Source organism: Olea europaea, unplaced genomic scaffold, assembly GCF_002742605.1.
Source record: "Olea europaea var. sylvestris unplaced genomic scaffold, O_europaea_v1 scaffold1361, whole genome shotgun sequence".
NCBI lineage: Eukaryota > Viridiplantae > Streptophyta > Magnoliopsida > Lamiales > Oleaceae > Olea > Olea europaea.
Window position 1 is genome coordinate 88,535 of NW_019231115.1, and position 23,449 is coordinate 111,983.

General features: G+C 31.1%; 1 pseudogene; it reads left to right on the forward strand.

Moving 5' to 3' along the window:
- The first annotated feature begins 14,220 nt into the window (after positions 1 to 14,220).
- On the forward strand, positions 14,221 to 16,441 carry LOC111375358 (annotated as a pseudogene).
- The last annotated feature ends 7,008 nt before the right edge of the window (positions 16,442 to 23,449 follow it).

A 23,449-nucleotide genomic window follows, 5' to 3' on the forward strand; every position in this document is an offset into this window, starting at 1 on the left:
TTGGTGGTGGTGGTAGTAGTAGTATGTGACCAACTATTTAATAATGACATAAAGATTCAATAATTTGTGGCTAATTAATTTGAAAATCTGTGATCAACAAATAAATTGTAATCTATAAAATTTTTGATTTGTGACCAACGAAATAATTTGTAACCAATTAATTTGATAATATATGACATTGTCGCATATAAGTACACACATGTGACCATTAATTGTATAATTGTGACATTAATATATTTAATTAATAAAATAATATTTAATTAATTAATATTGGAGTTTTGAATTTTGGAACTCAAAATCTGAAAATCGAATTGTCCCATACTTGTGAATTTGTCCGCATATTCAATTATTTTAATTCACTGGACCGGTCCCTCTCCAACAAACATAATGATCCATAAATTTTATTAACTACTTTAATTTTTTACTCATTTAGAGTATTAATATGATATTTTTCAAGGTGTATGGATTTACTTAGATAATAAAATGAAGTTTAGCATGATATCATTAAAGGTGGACGTTAATTCTGCCAAAAATTTTGAATAATTATCTCAAACGGTAAAAGATATGCGAATGCTTGAATGATGGTATTACTCTATTTCTTGAATATTGAAGTGAAAAAATTTATATCCTTTTGGCAAATTTATAAATTATTTATGAATAAATGATGAAATTTTATTTTCAACCATACATTTCAGTAGATTAACAAGTATTACATATTTATCCACCAGTCATTTCTAAATTTTAATTACTAAATCATTTATAAACTATTCCCAAATGTAGGCTTCGTTGGGCTCCAACAATCGAAAATTCAATTTGTTTTATATCAAAAACCAGATGACCTTCTAGTATTATACAAAATACAATTTTCATATGAAGATGGACCTACACAGAATTGTCGATGGGAAAAGGCCATATGTATAGGCTTTTAGTTTACTGAATTTTTACAATTAGCAACACTTGATTGGATTTGTTGACCTCTAAAAATGGCCAACAAGTGTCGTTCGAAAAATAATGTACGCGTGTATGTATTTTACAATATATCTACTATAGATGCGTATATTTGTGGGAGAAGAAGACAAAGACGATGTAAAAATATATTAAATTCTCTTTTTTATTTAGAGATCCATTCCCTAAAATGATACAAGAATTGGCTCTTTATAGCGATTAGGTTGAAGTGGTCATCGTTGGATCCGACCCACATGGTCTGATCTACTAGACCTTGACGTCATATCAATCCTACCTCACATTAATTACATTGACAGACATTTGATAAGAAGTTAGCTACCCTACAACTCTAAGCTGACATCCCTAACACTTATTAAATAGGAACATCACATCAATCAACTCCAGAGATACGCTTATCAGACCCTCTTCTGATCGTCAAGGACTTTGAAAGCTATAGAGTTCGACAGAAAGAAGTAAACCTACCTAAGATAGACGCACAAGGCTAGAACCACTTTGGCTATTTCTAGACGACCTCAGCATTCAATGCAACACTCTCGGATGTTGACTCCTGTGACTTCTTGTTTCTGTTGACCCAATGCCACGTGTATAAACATGGGGCTTCCAAGTGGACCCCCATTGAGAGCATCTTTTATGATTAGTAATAGGATCTGTTTTTTCCCTCCAACTTCCAATGAATTTTTGCCAATTGTTACCTGTAAAAAAATTCTATGAATCAGTAAGTGTAGCATCGTCCTTATCGATGAGATCAAATTGCTAGTAAAACAATTCATTAAAAAAATAAAAACAAAACTGTAGCCAACTGATTATAACTACAATCATGTTTAGTGTACATCATGGTGTACAACAAATTTTATACTATGCCACATAGCAACGAACTATTGGACATTTTAAAAAAGGGTAATTGGCACAAAACGTCTCTACCTTTCGTGTCTATTGTGAAAAAGGTCTATACCTTTCATTTTTTGGCATTTTGCCCCTATTTCCACCTTTCTTGGCACTGAAGGTCATTTTCACCAATTTTGGACAATTTTATCCTTCATTCAAATAAAACAAAAGAAAAGAAAGGAAACAACAAAAAACTAATTGCAACCACAGCCCCCAATTTTTAAAAAATTACAAATCAGTCACAAATATAAACAAAATTTTCAACATAGGTGCCAACATCCATGGAACCCAATTTCCGGCACCAAGGCCACCGGATTTTAACACCACCACCATCTCTTCATCAACCCCAACATCCCCAAGCAAAATCCAGCCCCAAATACTAGCAAAATTCAACCAAATTTTGCTCAAAAACTACCTCTTACGCACGGTATTATTGCAAATTTGACAAAATCCATGAATGCCCATGTTCCATACAACCCACAAGCTGCTCAAGCTCAACAAGACGCATCCATACATGTTCCAATTATAGTAAACAACCTAAAAAATCGAGATCTACAACCACTTTCCAAGTTTGAGAACTCGCGACTGACAAAGCCATTTTTCGTTGACGATGGTGGGACCCATGATCGCCGACCTCCACCACATGACACTACTCATCATGGCACATCTAGTGAGCATATGGGTCTTCCCCAATTTGGTGTTGAAATGGCTGTTCGTCCAAAACAATGAACAAGCATCAAATTTTGCTTTCAAAACTCACTTCCAAATTTAACACATTCAGCATTTGGCCATCTGCACCCTCCATCTCTGGTACGTAATGGGCATAAAAGATTCACAAACATAAGTAATCGGATTGATTGGAACATCATTGTCCAAGACAAAACCAGAGACAGACAGATCTGATTTATTTTCTTGCTGCAAATATACAGAACTTTCCTTGTCCCGAAGCCAGATATGTTGTTTCCAATTCCAACGCATTCACCATCTTCTAAAAAGTATACCTTACAGCCCAGCGATTGCATAGCTCGCTTTATAGCTGCACTTTCCTTTCTGGCTCGCTTTGCCAAATTCCAGGCTGAGCTGCTAGAGAGCTTCTTTTGGAAGCACGATGATTTACATTTTACAAACAAAACCTTCAGAAAAGTAACAAAATTAACAGCAATGCCTAATCTTGTTCAAGAAATGATACTAATATATAGCATCCATAATGGTACAGATTAAGCAAAATGCTACAAAAAGTTTTGGCCTGTAGTAAATTCCTCATTTATGAGTCAAGGAAACATTCAAATTCAAGCCAAACACTATGTTGAAAATTTTGTAAATATTTGTGACTGATTTGAAATTTTTTAAAAATTGGGGGTTGTGGTTGCAATTAGTTATTGGTTGTTTCCTTTCTTTCTTTTTTTTTTTTTTTTAATTTCAATGGAGGGTAAAATTGTCCAAAATTGGTGAAAATGACCTTCAGCGCCAAGAAATGTGGAAATAGGGGCAAAAAGGCTAATTAGCACAAAGCATCCCTACCTTTGGAGGTTTTTGTGGATAACGTCCATACTTTTCATTTTTTTGCAGAGAACGTCCCTACCTTTACCATTTTTTGCACAGAACGTCATTCTGTCAATTTCTCGTTAAAATGTTCCATTAAATAAAATAAAATGGATCTTTTCTTTTTAAAATGCAGAGGTAAGATCGTCCATCCAACATTTTCTTCGCTATGTAATCTCTCCCACCTCTTTCTTCTTCAAATGTTCAAGAAAAAGTAAAGTAACATGAAAAAAAAAACTTGTACAATATTATTTCATTCAATAAATTAGGGAAATGACGTGAGAATAACTGCATTTCTGGTAGAAAATATTCATGACTGCTGTAATACTGGTTGTTCAAAATATTTTGGAATACTATATGAAGAGAATGAATATGTTGTTAATAAAAATGAGATGTCCATCCTCATTTTGTGCTCACGAAGGGTGTAAATAAGAGGTGTATAATTTTGAACAGCTGGACAGAGATAGGCACTTTCTGATTATGTGACATTTTCTCTTCTCCAAATCGGATATCCAGAAATGAGCACTCTTTAATTATTGTCAAGTACTCATTTTACTTAGTTTGGTTATTGAGCTTGGTTGTTGATTTTACTGCATTTTGTTATTGAACTTGGATGTTGAGTATTGGTTTTGCTGTGTTCAAACTAGGTGTTATGGACATTCAATTGCAGGGATAAACAGAATTGTATTTGGCTGCAGTTTAGACAGGGTGTTTAGCTCAAAATACGTAGGGACGGTTTGCACAATTTTTAACAAATGTAGGGATGTTTTGCAAAAATAGAATGTAAAGGTAGAGATGTTTTGTGCAAGGACATTGTAAGGGTAGGGATGTTTTTCGCAAATACAATATCAAGGGAGGGATTGTTATCACCAATTCAATTTTATGCTAAAATGGGGGAGAAAACACGTTCATATTTCATCATCTTCTCCACTCCATCACATGTATTGTCCATTTACAAAATCATACTTTGATTGATCTTCTCACTTTACCTCTTATTTACACCCTTCGTAAGCACAAAATGAGGATGAACATCTCATTTTTATTAACCACATATTCATTCTTTTCATAGAGCATTCCAAAATGTTTTGAACAATCAGTATTACAGCATCATGAATTTTTTTCTACCAGAAATGCAGTCATTCTCACGTCATTTTCCCTAATTTATTGAATGAAATAATATTGTACAAGTTTTTTTTCATGTTACTTTACTTTTTCTTGAACATTTGAAGAAGAAAGAGGCAGGAGAGATTACACAGTGAAGAAAATGTTGGATAGACAATGTTACCCCTGCATTTTAAAAAGAAAAGATCCATTTTATTTGATTTAACGGAATATTTTAACGGGGAATTGATAGAAGGACGTTCTGAGCAAAAATGGTAAAGGTAGGGTCATTCTCCGCCAAAAAACGAAAGGTAGGGACGTTATCCACAAAAACCTCCAAAGGTATGGACATTTTGTGCTAATTAGTCGGGCAAAAATGCCAAAAAATGAAAGATAGGGATGTTTTCCACAATAGACATGAAAGGTATGAACGTTTTGTGTCAATTACTATTTTAAAAAACTATATATTTTTTTCACCAATCAAATCTTGTCAACAATGATAATGTCAAGCATGATGTACAAGTATGATGTACAATTGGCATTACAAATATTTGTGCAAAAATGTCGGACTAAAAAGACATTTTGTATAATTTAAAGCAACGTTAATGTCAATTTTTATCAACAAGCGTGCTAAACAGATAGGGGCATGTCAGCCATGTTCGTCCGAGTGGTTGATGTTGCTCCACCTTACTGATAAGAGCCCCTGCCCATAGGGGGCGATGTGTTCAAACATGGCCGACGTGGCTCTGTTCGAACAGCTTTATTCACCAAATAAACCTTCATTTCTCATGGCTGAATCATCCTCACAATTCATCCGCACCCTTGTCTTTTGCACCCGCGATTTTGAACGTAAACATGTCTCATTAATTTACATATAATTTGTTGCGATTAAGATTTAGCTTTATTCGGTGAAGATTAAAATTCGGATGTTAATCTAAGTCAAAGTTAATAATTAATTTTAATCACATATTTTATGAGACCCAAAGCTTTTCAACCACATATTTCATTCATTTTTATTAAAATTAATTAAAAATTTAATTTTAATTCCCATCAAACAATAGCTTAATTTTACTTTCGTAAAGTAGGGATTGGAACATAGATTCTTTATTTATATGTATAATAAATATTTTTTAATTTTAAAAAAAAATTGTATGCACGCTCATAATGTTCTTTATTTTGCATTTTTCAATAGAAATTTATTATTTTCCTTCCATATTTTATTTAACATATTTTTTAAATGTCCATTGCCAATCAATTCAAATGAATGTTTTTTTATAATTGTATTTTAAAAATGGAATTTCAACAGCACTATAAACAATGTGATTAAATTCATTTTCTACCTATACTTTGTCATCGATAATATTTGTTATGTATTCCACTATTTTGTCACATAATTTATGTAAGTAAATTACAGTTACAGAAAACTTTTATTAATTTTTACAGAAGGATTGACTCGAACATTTTGATAGTAAAACTAGGGAAATTGGTGCAGATTATCCCAAATATATGTACATCTTTTGCTTTTAGTCCAAACATTTAAATCTGTACAATAATAGTCCTAGAATAACTTCCAGTAAGTTATTCTTATACTTTTTCATAGTCAAATTTTTCTCTGATTGGGGGCATTCCCCCCCCCCCCCCCCCCCCTTTTTTTTTTTTTTTTTTTTNNNGGGCCTTCCCCCCCCCCCCCACCTTCTTTTTCTTATTCAATTTTAGGATGAAGGGAAATCTTCGAAAATTGCTATTGTGTTCCCAAACACTTGACTTCCTGTAATAATTTTTGTTGGTTTTTCAACTTGGATGCCACAAACAAAGGAAATGCACATAGGTATGACATTTAAAGACTTTAACAAGGATGAGGGGTGCAGGTACAAATTGCAGACGCAAATTAAATATCAAAACATAAATTTGGAGACGTGTCATTTTTCATTGATGGTGGTAGTGATACTGATGACGATGTTCGTGGTTGTGGAGTTTAAACTCGGCCGATCACTTCACAGTGTTTCCGAACGCAAACAAGACGTTGTTTCTAGTGATGCCGGACAAGATAATGGCATTGCGGACTCTGACATGCAGATCAAAGAGGGAGAAGAAGCATGTGCAGTAAAGAAGCAAGAGTGTTCTCCTTTGCCTCTTGGTCTGAACTAGTCTCTAAAGAAATTGATCACTACATCCCAAACTTGTCAAGCTTGAAAATAGTTCCAATCCCCTGATGTGCCTATTTGTCTTTTGATTTTTTTAACAATTACTATTCTTTTTAAGCAAATATAGAATATTATGATTCCAGTGATATTCATATGACAAGATTCGATTTCATTTCTGGATTATGTCAATCGGGTTTGTAAGTTATCAAATTTCTTATGAGATGGAGTGGGTGGAATGAGATAATGTGGTTATCCTAGTTTTACCATTTAGGCCAATTTTCCAGAAAAACATTTGGAAATAAATTTTATAAAATTTTGTGTCTTTTCGTAAAATATGTACATTAGACTACCGTCATATTTGCCTAGACGTTAAGCTGACTATGTAGTAGATTTCATCATTTCGTCACTATCTATTGATGTTGTGTGATAATACATCAAAATTTCTGCAATTGTGCAGTGAATAGTTTTGTTAATAAAATCTACAATTATCACATTTTAATGTTGTACAATATGATGGGGTTGATATTTATAGATAGTGCGAATGTGCGTTTTCATTTTTTTCTGTTTCGTTGTGTTCGTAGGCTTGGGTCGTAGGTCAAATCTTCATCGATAATATTAGTGCTACTGATTATCGTTGAAAATAATATTATTAATTATACTATCGACAATAAATAATGCACCTTTTTAACAAAGAATATTACAAGCACACTTAAATCTCATTCAACTCAAATGGTTTATAAATGACGCCCCCTTGTCCTTATAAAGATGCACTTCCTTAGAATGGACGGTAAGGATTTGATCACGTGTGATATTCGGTCTTGAAAATTCTCTACACAAATATATAAATGGAATATTATTTGTACAACATTTTCACATGTTCTATCACTTTTCCTACATTTTCTACTTGGAACAATCTAAAGTAAAGTGAACGTTTCTTTAAAAGTCTTCCACGAAACAATCTTCTTATTGTTATATCAAATATGCTATGTGTACAGAAAAATACTATCAGAATTTTGCCAGAATACACTTGACAGTTTTTTATTCGATAGTGGCCAAAAAAAAAAAAAAAAAAAAAAAAAAAAAAAAAAAAAAAAAAAAAAATGTAAGAAAAAGAAAGCAGATCAACCTGAGCCTGCCATGGTGAAATTTTGGCTGCTCTGCTTCTGTACAAGTAGATAAATCCATGCTATATATGATTTTGAAAAGAATAATCTATTTTATGAAATAAAGAATTCAAATTGTATTATTCTTTTTGCTCTCGATCTTTTCTGTTAACACTTTTAGTTCTAAAAATTAAATTAAATAATCTACATTATATAATCAATCGTATTTTAGAATGGTTTCAAAATTCAAATTGCTCTTAACAAAAAAAACAAAAAAGGTCAAATTGTACTCAACGGCTTACCATGAATTAAGAACAATGTAGCACCTGTTCTAATTTGGAACAACTCAATACAATTAGGCTTAGAGAAATGAAATTATAATCCTCTTTTCATAGGAAATCAACCTTGTTCTTGAGATGATTGCAATTGTAAAAATAATGTGTACGTTGATACTTAAAGGATTATACAAATAAAAAGGGAAAAGTCAAAAATAGAATAAGTGGAAGAATTTTCATTTTCAATTTTCAATTTTCAATTTTTTTTCCAAATTTTTTTTCAATAACTATTCATTTTCATTTTCAATTTTTTTCCAAAAAGAATTTAAAAATGAAGATTTTATAATTATCAAGAGCCTTTCCTAAATTAGGGGCATCAGAAGATATCGTTGATTTACTTAGCCCTTGTTTGAGCCATATTTTTCTAAAAATTCATTTTCAATCACCCATTTTTCAATAAAATAATATTATACGTAAACCCAAAGTTTTTCATTAATTTTTAATCACGTAGTCTCTATCAATCACTATTTTAAAACGCATTCTTTCATTTAAAAAAAAGGCTCAAACAAAGACTTAATATTGAGTCGACCCAGCCTCTCAAATTACAATTGAGAGCAATAACGATAGTTTATAGTTTATACTAAAATCAATAGTCATTCAAATGTGATAGAACAATTCCAATAAGTATTTTGCTACTTTTACATAAAAATAGTACATAAGCGGCTATCGAAAATGATGTAGAGGAAACAAGATTGGATGAAAAATTTACTATGTTTTAAACTGACAAATGATAAAGTGTCATATGAACATTATGTAATTCTTATGTAAATGGTAATGTACATGTAACAAGGTATTTATAACAAGTTCACATGTAATAATAACTCTGTACTCATCTAAATGTGATGAAACAATTGTAACCTGTTCATGTAAAAATGACGTTCTACTAATTAATACGCGACATGACAAAACAATTGCAACTAATTTATGAAAAATAATATAAAATTTAGCCAAACATGTAACTCTCTTACAACGATTAATCGATCCTCATAACTCATCAGTGGAATTGTGGACACGTAGAACTTTAACATGAATGAATATTAATATTAAAAACATTAAATTTCTAAAGGGTTGTGAATGAATTTTTTCCATACCACAACACAAGTCTAACGATGTTCAAATGTAAATTGAATAACGTCGGTTTGTTGGTGGTCGGCCGGTCGGTGATAATAATAAATGTGTATGTTACCTCACAACACCCAATTGTCTAATTAAAGTAACAATTGGGCCACACGCCATGTGATTCACCATTATTCCTTTTTACCCAATTGAAAATTATTGTTCCATTATACGGCTTGACCTCTGACGCATTCGAGTCAAGTGGACCTAAAGTTAGACAATGAATTTGAAATTTACTTAATCAATAAATTTTTAAATAATTATTTTTGTTATTCAAATTGAAAAATAAGTTGCTCATTTTGTTGGATAATTTTTAACTTACTAATTGAAAAGTAAGTAATTTTTTAATTACAATTAAGAAAAAAGGAAAATGCTAATGATTGCTAGAAGCGTGAAATGTAAGAGAGTGTGAAATATATCTGAAATAAATAAATAAAGGTGGGGTTCAACTGCAGAGCATAAGGGGCGGTGGCTGTGATTGTGGCTGTGGGAGACTGGTCCACTAAAGTTCTCTATTTTTTTTTTTTGAAAAAAATAAAAATAAATAAAAAGATTATAGAAATAAAAACTTTACTTTTCATTAAAATAAAGTTGCCATTTTTTAGCAGGAAAAGATTAATTTTAGTTTTCTAGATGTTTGGGTTCCATTTTTAGCAATTTATAATATTTTAAAGAGAATTCATCAAATTATATATCTTATGCTCTTTATTTTTACATTTTTTAATCATCGTTTATTTATTTTTCTCATTTTCAATTAATATACATATTTTTAAAAGTCAAAATCTAAAATATTCAATAAAATATGAGTAATTTAAGTAATGAAGTCGTGAAACTTGCAATTTTATTAAATGCATTCATTATCATTATTCTTAAAAAGTTAAAATAAAAAGTTATTGGATATTAATTTCATAGTTTAGCTCTTTAAGATAAAAAGTATCTTGCATTTGAAAACCTTTTTATGCTAATATTTTGTTTTTTATCTTTGAAAAATTTGTGCACGTTTGAAGACGCTCTTGAAAATGCTTTTATATTAATATTTTGATTTTTTATCTTTGAAAAAATTTGTGCAATTAGCCCCTAAGCTTTAGCACCTTCAATAGATTCGTTCCTAACCTTTAAAGTCAAAGTTTTCAGTCCCCGGCCTCTATAAACACACTTGACAGTTATTTAGAATGAAATGTTTTTAATTCCCTTCTATTTTATCAACGGAGTTCATGAACAAAACAAGTAGTTTTATTGTTTTCTTCAATTGCAACTCTACCAAATGCCGCTAAGCCACCAATTATCGTAGCACTAGCAACTAGTGCAAGCTAACCGAAAATTCTGTACTCCGCCACTAATGAGGGTATGCACGACGCTACATCGCAAGTCTGGGATGACCCCATCAAAGGTGAGAATAGGTGCCTAAGGCTCGACACAGCCAAACACTTGATTTTTTCTAAGCTCACAAATTACGATCCACTTTTACGCTATTATTGAGCTCCTATTTGATACAGTTTAAAATAATAGTTTAGTAGATTTTGACAAAAATTGATAAAAGTATATGATTGAAAAGTTGTGAGCTCTATAAAATGTATAATTATAATAAATTATTGACTTACAATTTTTAGTAGATTTCACTCTACGCAAAATAGGGGCTAAATATTAAAGATATATAATATGTAATATAAATTAACCAAAACATGACTAATACACTCGATGTGTAAAATTTGAAAGTTCAAAATGGAAAATATGATAAAAACTTATTAATCTATACCATGGGGTAAATTTGGAATGTTAAGCGAGCAGCTCACCAGCTCAACTCAGCTCACCTCAAAGTCGAGTTATAAGACGAGTAGATTATATTTTTATTTTCTTGGTGGGAGCAATTCATCGACTCATGGGAAACAAAAGAAAGTGTGATTTGGCTCAGCTCGCCCCACCTAGGTCGAGTCTTGGACATGACAATCTGGCATGTGCTTGGCTCATTCCAAAGCAAGTATGGGCAGCTCACTTGGTAGGCTAAGCGGCTCAACTCACTTAACATTATCGAGTAAGTTCAATATGCTCAAAATTGCACTTTCATACTATTTCATTCTGATAACTATGCTTCAATTTCGTTATATTATATTAACCATGTTGTAATATGATTTTAATGGGGATAATCATACTTTCATTTAATTTCAATCGGATAATTACACTTTAATTTGATCTCAATTGAGATAACTTTAACATCCAATTTCACTTATGATATTCAACGACGTGACAGTTAATAAATAATGGTTATAACACGTAACCATTAGTCGTTGACATTAAATAAGCACAACTTCATTTAAGTAACTGATTTTGGACTTCATTTAGTGACTGCTATGTCATCGATTTTTGCTAGTTTAGGTAATGAAACAGAATTAGACGTACTTATCTAATTAAATCAAATTAAAGTACAGTTACTCGATTTAACCAAATTGGAGTGATGAAATTTGCCCTATATTAAGTCTATGGTATTGAAGCAAGTATCAATTGTTTATTAGGTGTCATCTTGGGTATTACACACAAGATTTTGAAAAGTTGCTTCGACGTAATTCGAGTAAAATTTAAATTTAGTAAAACATGTTGGAAGTTTAATATTCACCTTTTAATATACTAAGTATATAACAAGTGCATTGTACATAATTTTGCAATAGAGATGCGACATTCTTTTTGTAAAGTAAAAATAAATAATAATAATAATAGCTCTTTGTTATATTGCCAAGAAGTCCTCTTCTTAGGGCATGTTTGAGCCGCATTTTTTCTTGATAAGGTATTTTGGAATACTAGAATCGATGGAGAATGTGTGGTGGAAAAATAAGGAAAATTTTTGAATTTACGTATAATATTATTTTATTGAAAAATGTGTAATTAAAAAAAGATTGAGAGAAATTTATTTTTAAAATAATGGAGATCAAACAAGGGTTTATATTGTGTCATAAACTGTCTACTCGATTTATATTAGCAAAAATAACTCAAGTTAATTATAGCATGTTCAATTTAGATGCATGAGAATAAACAAAACACTTATGTTAATTTAATAATTACGTTATATTTTGAATCTTGATTTACCAAGAGATACAAATAAATTAATCATAGTATATTTTCAATCTTGATTTACCAAAAAAAATAAAAATTAAACTTCATTCTAAATTATATTAATTTTTTACGCCCTATCCTATGTAGGCTAAATTACTTTTTAATTAATGTAACTTTTAAATGGGTTATGATAAATCTTGAATTCTGAATTTTGAGAAAATCCCTAACTAACGCGAGAATTGATCATAAAATAAGAAGATTATCACCATGCATAGCTGTTTTCTTCACTAACAATTAGACCCTGTTTGATTGTACCAAGTTTTCTGTGGAAAATGGAAAATCAATTCCATTTTCCATCTTTTAGAGTGTTTGATAAGATTTTTTTTTTTCAAGGAATTTGTTTTCTTGTTTTTCTGGAGAACTAGCAATTTTCCATGTTTTCATGGAATTCGAATTCTCACCACATTGGTAAGAATTCGAATTCCAGCCATTGTAGCATTTTTTTTTTTTTTTTTGTTTTTTTTTTGTTGGCAATGGAAACAAATTTTAAGAATTATTCTAAAAAAATATTTCTTTTTAATTGATAATTTTCATGTAAAACAAAACTAAACGAACACCAAAAGATAGATGATTTTTTCGAATTTCATGATTTTTTTTTTTTGCAATGGAAACAAATTTCACCTATAGTACCAGTAAAATCTATCCTTTAATTGACAATTTTCATGCAAAACAAAGCTAAACGAACCCCAAAAGACACTTTTATTTCAACATTTTTCACATGAAAAATTATACCAATCAAGCACAATTAATTTACAATTTTCAGGAAAATAATTTCTAGGCAATTCAATTCCCTGAAATTCGTTTTCAATTCAATTCAATTCCATCTTTGCAATCAAACGGATCCTTATAGTGAAACTTCACTTAAGACAGTAAAAGAATTCAGATACAATTGGAGCAATTAAATTTAGATAAGGAGGAAAGAAAATAAATGAATAAAGAGCAAATTATTTTATTCACCTCCTTTCTTTTTTATTAGCCCTCTTTTTTTTTCCATATGTTAATGCCTTCCCGGCTAAAAGAGGAACATGCTAGAAAGAAAATATATCCATTTATCCAAATTTATTTTTCAGTGTGTCCTTCGTGTATAAGCCGTATTTATTTATTTGTTTCAAAAAATGAAATTTGCACGATTTTATATATAGTAGTGAAACTCAAACTCGTGACTTTTGCTTATTTCAATATCGTATCGAACTATATCATTTAATTTCTAGCTAAAGAAGAACATATTGATTTTATATAATTCAATCTTCAATAATCAACTACCCTAACTCGTTATTGACACTTGTCTTTTAATGTGTGAACCTAAAAAAATTAAAATTAGTAAATAGAAATTCTCAAACAAATTAAAGCCGAATTATTAATCAAATAAACCTCTTGGTAGGGGACACTTCACATGATGCTAGCAAAAATAGAGGGGACAAAAATTTTGACACGAAGCCCCTGTTTGGTTCACATTCTTACCCCATTAAAATGAAAAATATGACCGAAATTCATTACATCAAATCACCAAATTTGAATTTCTATCTCTTGTGTGGAGTTGATAACAGCTATATTTTTCATTTTCATTCTTTCAAAAAATGAGAAATAAACGCCCCCAAAATTAACTTCATTGACGTGGCCCCACTGCAATTTTGAATTGGAGTTCCATAAAATATGTATTTAATAGATTTTAATTAAAGTTAATGGAATATATGATTGAAATTATGAATCTCATAAAATGTGTGATTAAAATTAATTGTTAATTTTAATTTGAAATTTTAATGTGATTTAATCTATATCAACATGAGCAAAATATGTGATTATAATTAATTGTAATTTTTGACTCAAAATTTTTATCAACTTATAATTTACATCAAACGGACGTGTACAGCTTATCCCTGAGCAAACAGTTCTAAGTTCTGCCGTAGGGTTTTTATTACCACACCGTGTATATCTGAGTTTCGAACTGTGCCCAAGGTTACTCTCTCCCTCTCTCTCTCTAAATGTATGCAACATCTCTCTATCTCTCTCTGAGTTTCTTGCACATGCTCAATTAAGAAACATTTCAATCCCGACATGTCCCTCAATTCCATTCAAAATTCTCACAGAGTCTACTCTAAAGCCACTTTGCAGCTCTTCACACCGAGAGATTCTTGATTTTCGGATATTGTGCTTGTATATATCTATTAAATATTTCTGCTCCATGTGCAGATTTTGGTGTTCTCTTTGTTCTAAAAGGCAACACAGTGAAAAGGGATTTTTAAGCAATGTTGGAATATGAATGGGCGAACCCGCTATCAACAATAATGCTTTCCAGTGAAGGAACTGTTCAAGAATCGAACCAGAACCGTCAGATTTTTTACCCTTACTCAGCTACCCTAACCGCCGCTGAAACGGCTACTTTTTTTAACCCAAATCCCCATTTCATCACCACTGCCACTTCTCAGCACCAGCACCCATTTCATCATACGGAAACCCTAAATAGTAACACCCAGCTGACGAATCTCTATGACCCACGCGTTTATGGCAGCGCGTCAGCTTCATCCTACCCAGCGGAGGCTTCAATGCTCGGCCTTGAACCGGATACTCCGACCGGGTTCACGTTGATGCCAAAGAGTGAACCGGTGGTTGGTAGGGTCGATTTTAATTCTAGTGCTAGTAGACTTGGGCTGAATTTGGGTGGGAGGACTTATTTTGCTTCGTCTGAGGGTGATTCTGTGAACCGGCTCTACCGCCCGTTCAGGGAAATCGATCCTGGTCTGGTGAACTCCCCTAGGTGCCAAGCTGAAGGATGCAGTGCTAACCTCGCCCACGCCAAGCACTACCACCGCCGCCACAAGGTGTGTGAGTTCCACTCCAAGGCCTCCACGGTCATCACCGCCGGGTTGACTCAGCGATTCTGCCAACAATGCAGCAGGTTTTTATTAAATTTAACATCAAAAGTCGTAGATTCATGTGTTAAATTCTCTGTGAGATTTTGATTCTTTTTCATTAATTGAATTGAATTGCCACAAGCAGATTCCATATGCTGTCGGAGTTCGATAATGGGAAGAGAAGCTGCCGGAAAAGGCTTGCTGACCATAACCGCCGGAGGCGAAAATCCCAGCTATCAAACCAAAAACTTATCAGCAAAGTCTCAGCATGACAATGCTGGCCGTGATTCATCCTCTGGAAACCTAACGACAAGTAACATATGTTTTTATTAATAATGTACATTAGCTAATTTAACGCATCGATCCATTTTTTCTCAAGTTTTTGTGTACAATTAGGTCACGATAATAATGCACAAAAATATTTAGGTCTTCATTTTCTTTTTGGATAGTGTTCAGTAGTTTCTTATATATATAGGACGTGTTTGGCATGGCTATTTTGATTCTTGTAGAAGAGTTTCCTAAGAAAGCTATGTTAGTTCAGCTTGCTCTCTAAAGTTCTTCTAACTAGACAAAATTCTTTCAAAAAATTATACAAACATGCTCAAAATTAGCGGTTTACTATCAACTTCTTAATGTGTTAGTACGTACATTGCTGGCTTGTTTGATGACTATCTAAAAGCTTGTCTATCATGTGTTGTCTGACGGAATCGAGCAATCCCACTACACGTATAGTGGTATAGGGCTCGTCGACAATTTTATTGATAGATTGTCGGTTGTCAAGATTTAATCGACTGTTGGACAAAAAATACAGGACAAATAACCAATGCAGTATTGCCACATGTACATCTGAAAAAAGCCCCATACATTTCTCCTATGCAAGGAGCTTAATTCAGAGTCGAGCACATCATACCAAACATTTAGTGCATGAAATTAACTATAGAAAAAGGAACTATTATATGATTTCTTGGGGATTTTGTAGGGGTTCTTTGTGGGGTCTCGATTTCATCCCCAAGTATATCACTGGATTGTTTTAGGCAAAGGTCATCGTTTCAGGTTGCCAACGCAATTTGTTCAACGGCATCAACAAGTTCACTCTTTTTCACCAAAAGATGACTTTTCAGCATCAAAAAATCTGAAGAATTTGCCAGTTTGGCACTGATTTAGCCTGTAATAAGATTGTTTTAACTCAGTAGTTTTTTATTCCTGTTTTCTATGTTAATTTCCTTGAAAGGTCTATCAAATTGTAATGCACATCATTATGATATGTATATATATGTAGCTAAATTTAATGAGTTAAGCCACTCAACCCGTGGGAGTGACCACGGGAATGACCGTGCCCTCACATGGGATGAGTGGATCTGTGTGAATTAAAAAATCCCGACCCCATGTGTGTGTGCACGATCATCCTCACGGTCATTCTAGCGAATTGTGTAGCATACCCCAAATCTGATATGGGTTCACACTTTCTTTTATTCGTATTTCCTCTTTAGTAGCTAAAAAAAAGTTACTCTTCAAAGTCACTTATTTAATTTAATCACATATTTTGTAGAATTCACAGGTAGTATGCACTTATCCATCATTCATGTCTAACCTACATATAATTTCAGCAACTATAAGGAAAACCCACTCATCAGAATTTATTTTTGAAAATTGTGAATTTACCTTAGTTTGGTAGAGAGTTTTAAAGATAGATTTTTTTCTAGACCGTGTGATTAAAAGTAGGAAACAATTATGAATTCACATGTTTAATTATTTTATTAAAAAATATATAATTAAAATATAAATTCGAAAAAATTGAATTTTAGAAAATCAACTAGCTCCCCGTTTGAGTTATATTCTTTTAAAAATATACATTCTTAAAAAATGATTTGACATTATTTTAAATACATATTTTTTAATAAAATAATATTATACATAAATTTAAAATTTTTTCTCATTTTTTAATCAAATATTTTTTTATCAATTTGTCATTTGAAAATATATTTATTCAAAATAATGTGGCCCAAACACTATAAGATTGCCTTCGTAAATTTACAAAAAACAAAAAAAAAAAACATGTTTTTATATGACTGCAGAAAAGGCCTGAAAGTCAAAGTTGTCCCATGCGTGGAGACTATTTTTGGTGGAGTTTTTAAGTTGAGTGGGCCCATCACATTCATGATGCATACTTACTATCAATCAATCGTTGTTGAGTCACTTTTTCACAAGGTTTTTCTGTTCATAGTCATGTGAAGGAAGATGCTTCATAAGTTTAAAGGTGGGTAATTAGCACAAAACATCCCTAACTTTCGATGTTTTTGTGGAAAACGTCCCTACCTTTCATTTTTTGGTGGATTACACCCTTACCTTTACATTTTTTTGCGCAAAACGTCCTTCTGTCAACTCTCCGTTAAAATGCTCCGTCAAATCAAAAAGGTAATTAGCACAAAAGGTCCCTACCTTTCAAAGTTATTGTGCAAAACGTCCCTACCTTTTATTTTTTAGCATAATTAGCAGAAAAGGTCCCTACCTTTCAATATTATTGTGCAAGACGTCCCTACCTTTCATTTTTAGCATTTTTACCCCTACATTTCACCTTTCATTGCACAAAAGGTTATTTTCATCCATTTTTTCAATAAAATGACGATTTTACCCTCCTATTGAAATAAAAGAAAAAGAAAAGAAAAAAATAATTAATTAATTACAATCATAATTCTAAATCTTTCAAAATATTACAGATAAATCCTAAATTCTCCACTACCGCCACTTTTACAACCCCACCAAGCCACCACCTATAGATCCATATAGCACCACTTTTCGACCACAACACATAGGACTCCACCACCACCAGCGTCGCCTCACTCTCCCCAATATCCTCCTCCATAGTATTGGTCACCAATCTGTCCGAAACAACCACATTTACGATGGTGGAGTCCGGTGGGCATGGTGGCCGAAAAGTGGTATTATGTGGATTTATAGTTGGCAGCTTGATAGGTTGTGAAAATGGTGGTGGTTGAGAATTTATGATTTTTTGTAATTTTTTAAAAATTTAAGGATTATGGTTGCAGTTGGTAATTCATCTTTTCTTTTTGTTTTAGTTGAATAGGAGGGTAAAATCGTCATTTTATTGAAAAAATGGATGAGAATGACCTTTTTTGCAATGAAAGGTGAAAGGTAGGGGTGAAAATGCTAAAAATGAAAGGTAGGGACGTTTTGCACAATAATATTGAAAGGTATGGACCTTTTCTGCTAATTATGCTAAAAAATAAAAGGTAGGGACGTTTTACACAATAACTTTGAAAGGTAGGGACCTTTTGTGCTAATTACCTTTTTGATTTAACGGAGCATTTTAACGGAGAGTTGACAGAAGGACGTTTTGCGCAAAAAAATGTAAAGGTAAGGGTGTAATCCACCAAAAAATGAAAGGTATGGACGTTTTCCACAAAAACATCGAAAGGTAGGGATGTTTTGTGCTAATTACCCTTTAAAGGTTGAATCCCAATTTTAAGGGTTTTTCATCGCTCCGTCTTTAGAACATCGTGAGAAAGAAAGATGCTTCATAAGTTTGCATAGGTCCCATGTAGTCGATGAGATACGCGCAGGGTTTATTTAATAGTGATTTTGAGAATTTATTTTTTGATCATCAAAGAGAAATGTGAGTTTTATCTATGAGAAAAGAAGTTAAAAACAAATAGTAAAATAATGATAAAAAATTTTGATTTTTGGGGAGAAAAATAATACCAAACATGCACACAAACTTCTATTATTGAAACATTCTATTTTGAATTTATGCCTAGTTCTTGAAAAATTTATAAATAAATAAAAATGAGCGACAACTAAGAATAAAGTACTTGTAAATTTATTGAAATCCATAGTTAAACATGAAATTTGATTATTCACAAATAATTTCTAAATTTTGTAATGTTCTAGAATATCTTTCTAAATATTTATCCAACTATACACCATTACATTCCCTTACAATGAGGGGCCCATAATTAAAAAATTCATATGAGCCCCTTCAATATGTGAGGAGGTTGTAAATCATGATGTACGAATAGATGAAGCCATTGTTTGTTTTCCATTCTTTTCCTATTCAAATGAAAAATATGATCGTTATTCATCATATCAAAGTCATCATATTTGAATTTCTATCTCTTATGTGAGGTTCATAACTACTATATTTTTTATTTTCATTTTTACTTAAATGGAAAACAAACAGACATAATATATATTTATCGACGTCACTGTCAAAAGCTAAAAACCTTCCCAAAAGTGTCCATGTGCTTGATTTGAAAAGATTTGAGTAGGGACCCAATTGAGTGGTTGCCAAAACGTTACCAACAATGAAAGATGGCCTCAAAAAAATTGTGTGGAATTTAGAGCTATGAGAAATGGAAATGTTTCTCTTCTTTTGTTTTCTTTCATTTTGTTTTTAATGTTGAAATCAAAAATGAAAATAGGAGGAATAGTGTTTGTTTGAAAAATGAGAGGTTGAAAAAGAAGAAATTTTTTTCGATTTACGTGTAATATTATTTTATAAAAAAATTATGTGGTTAAAAATAGGAGAGAAAAAAATAGAATGTAATGAAATGTAAGGGGCCGTTTGAGCCCATGTAAATTATAATGAGATAAATAGTATTTTTTTGAAAAATGAGTGATTGAAAAGTTTTTGATTTACGTGTAATATTATTTTTTTAAAAATTGTGTGGTTAAAATTATGAGAGAGAAAATTTTAATTTAATATAATGAGAAATAATGGGGTCAAGGGGGCTAAGGATGTGAAGTTGGCTAGTAGCTTCGAATTGTCTTGTGCAGTGTCGTCCACTTATCGTATTGGTAGAGTTTAAAATATAAGAGCTTTAGGAATTGTACCATAATGACTTAGTTTTATTGTTAATTTATGAAATTATAGAGAAAACAAACACATCGTTCTTTTTTCCACGTGTAAGAGTTACAAATTGTTTATGTGTGATAAAACTAAAGAAAAGAGAGAAAATAAGATAAGAAAAATTTAAGTGTGAATTTATAGAAAATTAAGACCTATGTTTATAGGGTTTAAAATAAGAGTTATAATTAGGATGAAATACTCTTTGAACTAGATAAAGTCTATCTATATATCATGATAATACTAAATAATTATAAATAATTTATCTAGTTATTTTACAATACTCCCATTGGTCATTTGTACAATAATTATCTCACTCAAACATTATTTGGCAAAAACTTTGATCTGACAAAAATGCCAATAAATGAAAAGTGAATACAAATAATTTGGAGCAATAAAATACTGAATTGTTAAAACCTTTTCAAGAAAATTCAATGGGACAAAACTTGATCGAAGGAAAAAAAGTACAGCTATCCCCCCTAATTTCAATCCTTTTATAAATTCATAATTTTATTGTATATCATTTTCTTCAATATTATAATTTTTGATGAAACATGTCTCATGTTATTTAGTACAATCTTCAAAATATCACCTCTTCACAAGAGAGATTTTATCAATTTCTGATAATTGTAGTAACATGATAATTTCTCTAAATTAGGAGGCGCTGAAAACTAAAAAATCGTTGGAGTTCTTATTTTTATCTAGTCCCAATGTGCTTGATGTTCATAAAATAACTCTTATTGATCTCATCGGAAGTCTCATACATATAAGCGTATACTTTTTGGGGGTAAATGCCTTGTAAGTTAATGATATTTTTACATAACAATCCTGCAGGAAAAATTCTAATGAAGGAAAAAGAATACATTATTCTTTTAAGTACGCTATAAAAGTTGCATCATTAAAAACCTTGCTAAAAAAAATCTAATGGAATAAAATCTTGATCAAGGAATAAATAGTACAACACGTATTTACTTTTCCTCATAATAATATTACTTGAATTATACCTCTGGCATCTTAAATCCTTCGATGATAGAATTAAATTTATTTAAGATAAGTTGACTATACATTTATTATATTCATACCAAATTTAATGTACTGTCCCATTAACAAGGTAGACACTTGTGATTACATTTACCACGTGATAACTTATCTATTCATACAAGTTTTCGCGACATTTATTATGCAACGGGTCGTACATTTTATATTACGACTTTACTTTTTTTTTTTTTTTTCATTTTCATTTCGCATAACTATACACTTCTAGCTGTTCAGATTATAGATTTAGAAATTTCGGGTTTCTCCAGTAAATTCTTTTACTAGGATCACGTCATTTTTATTTGGTCAATCATTACTTTGATCGATGGCAACTTCATTTTAATATCCTCGCAATTTATAATATGATGTAGTATATCACGTGTAAAAGTGTCGTCCACAATTTTTTTCAATTCTATTTATTTTCCATAATGACATAACTTATTGAGATATCTCAATTTTCAATATATCAGATACTTAAATCATTTCTGAAGTTTTATAATTTGTTATGTCAAATACTCATTAAGAGTATATATCTCCTTAATGGGACTACCTTTGTTAATTGCTTCATTTTCATTTGAAATTTTTTTGTATTAGAATTGAACACAATTACGCTTCAAGCGTGCCATAGATATATCAAATATAATACTAAAAAATTGTCTTTCTAAGACATTAATTCGTGTTGGAGCATTTAAAACTGGTGTGTGAGATATTGTTGATCTCACTGATTAGTAAATGCATCTAAATAAAATTATCTTTCGAACTTTTAGTTAAAATTATCTTTCGCGGGGATTTAGATAATGATGCATTTGTATATTATTTCTAACTTCTTAATTCCTCATCCTAATTATTTGAGAATTGTCCAATCAAATAGACAATTAGTAAATAACTTTATGAAAAATCACTCATTATGTATTAAGATATGATGGGTGTTTGGGAGATATTTTTATGTAAAAATGCATTTTGAATAGTAAATTAATGGAAAATGTGTGGTTGAAAAATAAGGAAAATTTTTTTATTTACGTGTAATATTATTTTAATAAAGAATGTGTGGTTAAAAAGAAGAAAAAAAAAATGTATTTTGAAAAAAATGGGTACCAAACGGGGCTTATATGAGGATTCAAAGTTTCAAACTGCTTATTTATTCTCTGTATTCTTTACTTTTCCATCTTAGTGCATCGTAGCGAATCAATTTTCCATATACTGCACTATCAAAATAATTTGATGAAAAAATTAGACTCTGACCATAAGTCAATTATAACAAAGAGAACTATGATGTTGACATGATGCTAATAATTTTATCTAAATAGAAATGGGAAGTACTTTGTTTTCAATTAAATTAAATGGAGACATCTAACAAGCAATATTGTTAAACCAATTATCGACATCTCAACTAACTTATTAAAGGCCCCGTTTGGTAGTTTTTTTTACCTAAAAAAATTGATTTTTGACCGTTATTTCACTATTCTAACCGTCATTTTTAACTTCTTCACTCACAAGAGATCTCAACTTTTCTCCCAACGATTCACTACCAAACGTGCCCAAGATATTGAGATTTATAATATAAAAATTATGATCATGATTTAAGCAGAATTTTGCAATCTTCAGGTTGCGAACACCATTCAATCATCTAGAATTTATATCAAATATATTATATACAAATAATATTTAGAAGATCAATGTGGAGGATGACGGGCCCCATTTATCATTTGATTAATTTTCAGAAATATATGGAATTCATTCCCTATTTTAACGAGTGACGATTAATTTTTCGATAAAGAGAAGAAATAACATATATGAATTCATTAGATTGATGAATCTTTAGGGTCTTCGTTGAATGTCCGTTTGAGTTGTAAATTTCGCATATTATTGATCCAGTGATGATCTAACTAGACATGACAAACAATAAAATATACGAGCAATTAAACTTTTGGTTCAATATAAGATATACATCAATTATGCTAATATGTATTATTTTTGCCGTTTTGAATCAATATGTTAATGTTCTTCTAAAATATTGAAAATTATAATTCTCGCTCTTCATAAGTAAATAATATTCTTCTAAAATATTAATTATAATGTTGTGCAAATTTAGGGACAACAATGAACTATTATTTAGAAACATTAACTCTTAGAAGCCATATATTTGCTTTTTCAAGAGTAATATATCAATATTCTTTTAGAATATTGAAAATTATAATTTGTGTTTTTATCAGTCAATACTTTTCTAAAATATTGAAATTGTAATATCATACTCTTCTGAAGTAATTAATATTCTTTAAGATATTAACAATATTGTACTATTTCAGTAACACAAACAGACTATTATTTAAAAATATATACTCTTCAGGAGTATGTTTTCTAACAAAATGTTAATATTTGTAGTGTTGTGATTCCTGTGACA